This window comes from Chiloscyllium punctatum, chromosome 38, assembly GCF_047496795.1.
Source record: "Chiloscyllium punctatum isolate Juve2018m chromosome 38, sChiPun1.3, whole genome shotgun sequence".
Taxonomy (NCBI): domain Eukaryota; kingdom Metazoa; phylum Chordata; class Chondrichthyes; order Orectolobiformes; family Hemiscylliidae; genus Chiloscyllium; species Chiloscyllium punctatum.
In genome coordinates, this window is record NC_092776.1 from 37,009,106 (window position 1) to 37,015,120 (window position 6,015).

A 6,015-nucleotide genomic window follows, 5' to 3' on the forward strand; every position below is an offset into this window, starting at 1 on the left:
TATATGGAATGTTCACCACTTCAAGCACAATCTGCTGAACTAATTATCAGTAAAAGGTCTAACTTTATGTTGTGCAGAGTTCAAGTAACTTGCTGTCAATATATTTGCATGCGAATTAATTGAGTGCTTTGGTCATTTATTTCTTAGTTTGTTAAATAAATAACGAGTATATTTTTGTTGCTGCCCCGTGAGCCACATCTAGAGACAGCCATGAAAGAAATTTTTATATATTGATCCAAGTATCTCCATAGAACCTCTTATTAATATACCTGTTTGGGCATCGTACATGAAGTGCTGAATTATGTTGCCATCCATCACTATAAATATCCTTGAGACAAATTTTCATGGAAAAGCTACTTCAACATGAGTACAGTGCAGTTTAATTAAATACTTAATCTAGATTTGGACATTAATTATGCCTGTCAACTATCAATTTTCTAGACCTTCACTTAACAGACATAAAATGCAATCATGGTTGAAAAAGTTTGTGCAAATAGTTAGTCTTTATAAAAATTGTTTCATTTTCATGAATATAGCCTTTCACCTAAATATTTACAAGTTTGCCATATGTTATAAAGCTTTAGATACTCAGAGTCCTAAACTGCAAATAAACTAAGAACTTTAAAACACCTTCTTGTTAGTAGCATTAGAAATGGGGTTAGATGTGGAGGAATTGAATATCAATATGTCTAAGAAATTGTTGTCTTTCAAATTTTGAAACAAAAATTGGTACTGGGTTTGAAAGTAATGTCACCAATCTAGGTACCACAGCTAGTGCCCTCTAAGGTATTTCTAAGTTTCATGTCACAAGCAAATTTTAAAAAAATTTTTCCCAATTTACCCAAGTCCCGCTCCTGAATAGATGTTAAAAAAAAACCAGTGATTTAATTTCTGATCCCTGGGGGACACTGCTGTATACTTTCCAGCTTTCAGTCTGAAAATGATTTTTTTCTCAAATATTGAATATTTTGCATCCAACTGCCACTGCTCCCTTTAATCTAATTGATCTTAGTTTTGCTGATAAATGTTATGTATTGCTTTAGTAAATGGCCTTTGAGGGTCCATATAAGGCATGTTAGTATACTATCTTTATCAACTCTCCATTACTTCACTAGAGTTCAACTAAGTTTGACAACGCATCCTTGACAGCAAGTGCAGACTAAAGTTATTTATAGGTCTATATTTTTCTAAATGATCTGCTGTAAATGATTCCCTAGCACTGACACTGCTGCATTTATCTTTCTTTATGAACATGGATCCATCTTTTGTGTGCCTCCTTGATCAAAGGAGTATTGCAAGATAAAAACAGAAAATGAGGGAAATGTTCAAGATGAAACAGTTAACATTTAAGTCTTAAGAATTGGAAAAGTTAGAGTTGCAATAGATTTAAAGCAGCTGATTTTTTTTTTAAACCAGAGAGCTAACTGAAAATTCAATCTTTTTGAGAAGGGGTTTTGTGAAATTGTTTGGATTCCATTTTGCAATTAAGACGGTTCAGGAATTTTCTGAAGCCATCAAGTTCTGGACAGTACCAACAAGAGTTTATATAAAGGGGGCTTCTGTCATAATGTAAGGTGGTTTTGTGATTCCTTGTGATAGATATTCTGATAAGTTTATCCATCTGTTTGTTCAAAAGTAGCTTTAGTGTAGTTGTTACCCTGTTATGGCATACCTCCGGGGTATGTGGGACTTGAACCCTGCACCTTCTGGCTCAGAGAAGAAGGTTTTGTTCCACACTAGTCCTCAACAACTCTACCATTTACCTTTGGCTGTTTCCTTACAAGTACAGAAATGTCCTATTGTGGAACTTCTGCCTTTAAGCCGCATGGCAGTACTTGGAAAAGTTGTAATGTAGTGACAAGAGTAAAAACAAAACTCTGTAATACGAAACAAAGATTAAAGCATGACCTGCTTATGACTGAACTCAGGCCACACTTGAATTCTGATGTGAGCAAATGTATGGGATTATAACTCTTTGAATGAACTATTGAATTATGTTTCAAAATCCCAAGAATCTAAATAATGCAATGACATCTGATGACCTGGTGCATAACATCATGCTGTACACATCAAAGTAAAACAAAACTTTTAAACTGATAACTGAAGACAAAATTGAATTGCAAGTAAAGAAATATTTATTTTATCTGGCTGCTTTTATCCAGCTACCAGTTGAATCATCCATAATGCCCAAGTTTTGGCCTTCAGCCTTAACTCAGCAGTGATTTCTCTTGTGGGCCTCTTTCACCAAGGCCTTCTGATTTTTAACATACAGGAAAACAGGAACTTCTCTCTATATCTTTTTTCAACCCACACGTGCTCATAAACACAACTGAACTTTCTTTCACATCACCAAATCATCTGCGATATTTTTCACCACTGTTAGTAAATCACCCATGTTATCCAATTTATTAATTTACATGCAAATTTAAGGCCAATGCAGATTGATCTCTCTCTGTCTCTCGCTCGCTTCCCACTATTGAAGGAACCGTGAACAATGATCTCACTCAGAATTAAATCTGGCTTCATTCTATTTTAACTATGGTGGTGTTTTCATAAAACATAAACATACAAGACTCCTGTTTTTTTTGACAATAAAACAACTTTGTTGTGCGAAAGATAGAAAAATAAATTAAACAATCTATGTATAACAAATTTAAAAGGTTTTCAAACACCTGGCAAAACAGCATCCCTTTTACAGGTATTCAAAATCCTCCTTCCCTATTAAATTTGTAGATCGTGTTTATCACTTATTTTCAGTTCTGGTCTTGAGCTGTGAAGCCGTTTACTTTGACTCACTTAGCTCTTAGATTTTCTCATAATTGAATTATAAATTTTCAATTTCTAACCAAACACTTCTGGTCTGGACATTTTCACAAAACCGCAACCCTTCCACTGGGAGAACTCGTTCTCCTTAAGAAACTCCTTTTTTTTTGAGTGTTTGTTCTTGCATCTTTCAGCAAGCAATTTGACTTTGAAATGAATTCAACTTTTAATTAATTTCAAATGTCGTGCTCTGCTTCTGCTAAGCTAATTGCTTAATGTCTTTTTTTTCTTTTCCTGTTGTAACACCCTACAATATGAATAAAGTTCCATTAATCTTCAGTCAGCTGCTGTCTATAACATACTGGTTTAAAATCATACTTCCAAAAAGACTGACCTCATTAAACAAATAGAATAAATCTCAATGTCACAAGTTTAAAATAACCTGTTTTTTTTGAAATATTAATATATTACACCTTTTATCATGCTTATTCCTGCTCATATCTAGAGTGCTGGTCTGAAAAAAATCTAACTTCATAGGTGTTAGCCAAAATTTGACTATTAGAAGATCCACAAACATGTTTCTCTGTACTGTTTCGAGTCTTCACTTCCTGGGGGGGGGGGGCTCTTGTAATGAAGTAGTACTGTCCCACTTGCTCCAGAGGTGTGTAATGACATCTCCAAACAGATTGATTCAAAAGTTATCCTTACTTCCAGGCCACAAATGTGACCAATAAAATCAGAAGTTTCAAGATTCTCTCAATGTGATTCTTTCTGACAGTATCTAAAATTCATCGGTATTGGTACCATGGTATGCATCTTGACCTCTGATAATTACTGGTTTCTTGGTCATTTATTTTGCCCAAATCCATTTTAAGATATTTCATTTCTGTTAAGTGTCTGCAAATGCAAGTTAACCATCACTATTTTCCACTCGCTTAACTCTTGTTCCCATAAATTTAATAACAGCCCCAGTCTAATTTGAGGTATACCAAATGTACAATCTCATAGCACAGGCATAACAATAATCAATATGTAGCCAAAGATTCATCCATTACATATCATTCCAGACTTTGTCTATATTACACTACCAACTATAATGTGTTCTCCTGCAGTATGTTGTCATGTAATTTTCTGATCAGGCTTTCCTCGAATTAATCTATAAACAAGATCTACATCCAATCTTTTATTCTTAATACAGATACCAACAGCTTACAGCTTGTTTCTCTGTATTAGTTAAATTGTAGCTGGCACTGATTTCTTCTGCAACTGAAATTTATAAATACATTTCTGCAGCAGAATCATTGAATAGCAATGAAAAGCAAGGTGAACTTTCCAGTCCTCCAACCAGGACTACTTGTGGATTATTAGCTATCTCTCCATTAATTTGGCATTCATGTGAGGACAACAACACTTTGTATTCCTCAGTTACTCACTAAGTAAATTTAAGACATTTCAGGCCTTTGGAATCCTTTATTCACAGGCTTGGATTTTAAACTGACCAGACACAGATAGGATTTGCACAAGGAACCCTGCAAAATTCCCATTATAACTAACTCTGAAGTCATGCCAGAAAACTGAATTTTCCACTGGGCAAATCTTCCACACCTGCAACACACAAAAGTCTCCATTTAAATTAGAGATTTTAGAGGGTTCTGATGAAAGTTGGTAAATAATTTACTCAGGAAATGTTAGATTATTAAATACATTGCCTAACTCTTGAGTAACTACTAAACTGATCCCATACCTACCTCACACCCTGAATCTATCCTCCAATTCGCTGGCACCTCTCAGGGACCTAACATTCCCTTCCTCAATCACCCACTGCTGGCTGGATAGATGTCCTCTATCCCGCACCACCTACCCACTGATCCATGCCGCATCTGTCCTTTCATTTAGATTATTTAAGATGGATAGATAGGATCTTGATTAGTAAGGGAAAGTTAAGGGGCGAATGAGGTTGAGAAACATATCAGTCACGATTGAATGGCAGATCAGACTCAGGTCAAGGTAAGGGGTTTTGTGATTGAAGGTGATTTAATGGTTTGGAATAGAAATCAGCTAGCTGAAAGAAGGCAGAGGGTGTTGGTTGGTGGGAAATGTTCATCCTGGAGCTCAGTTACCAGTAATGTGCTGCAAAGATCTGTTTTGCGGCCACTGCTGTTTGTCATTTTTATAAATGATCTGGAGGTGGGCGTAGAAAGATGGGTTAGTAAATTTGTAGATGATACTAAGATAGGCAGAGCTGCGAATACTGCCGAAGGATGTTTATGGGTTACAGAGGGATATAGATATGATACAGAGCTGGGCTGAGAAGTGGCAAATGAAGTTTAAGATAGAAAAGTGTGAAGTAGTTCACTTCAGAAGAGGGAACAGCAATGCAGAATACTGGGCTAATGGTAAAGTTCTTGGCAGTGTGGCTGAACAGAGAGATCTCTGTGTCCAGGTGCATAAATCCCTGAATGTTGCCACCCAGGTTGATAGGGTTGTTAAGAAGGCATATGGTGTGTTGGTGTTTATCAGTAGGGGGATTGGTTTTTGGAGCCATGACGTCATGCTTCAGTTGTATAAAACACTGGTAAGGCTGCACCTGCAGTATTGCATGCAGTTGTGGTCATCGCATTATAGGAAGGATGAGGAAGCTTTGGAAAGGGTTTAGAGGAAATTAACTGGGATGTTGCCTGGTATGGAAGGAAGGTCTTATGAGGAAAGGTTGAGGGAACTGAGACTGTTTTCATTGGAGAGAAGAAGGTTGAGAGGTGATTTAATCGAGACATATAATCAGAGGGTTAGATAGAGTGGACAGTGAGAGCCTTTTTCCTTGGATGGTGAAGGCTAACATGAGGGGACATAGCTTTAAATTGATGGGTGATAGACCTAGGACAGATATTAGTGGTAGTTTCTTTACTCAGAGGCTAACGGGCATGGAATGGCCTGCCTGCAACAGTAGTTGACTTGCTAACGTTAAGGGCATTTAAATGGGCATTGGACATACAAATGGATAATAATGGAATAGTGTAGGTTAGATGGGCGTCAGATTATTTTCATAGATCAGTGCAACATCGAGGGCCAAAGAGCCTGTACTGCGCTGTAATGTTCTATGGTCCAATGGCCTAATGCTACTTAGATATCTTATGGACTTACCCGTACTGCTACCCCTCCCAGCACCAGACCAAATCTGCCAACAATCCCTCTGGTTGGACCGAACCTGAATATATTGTCCCTCCCAGACCCAATCACCCATTCACAAGGTCA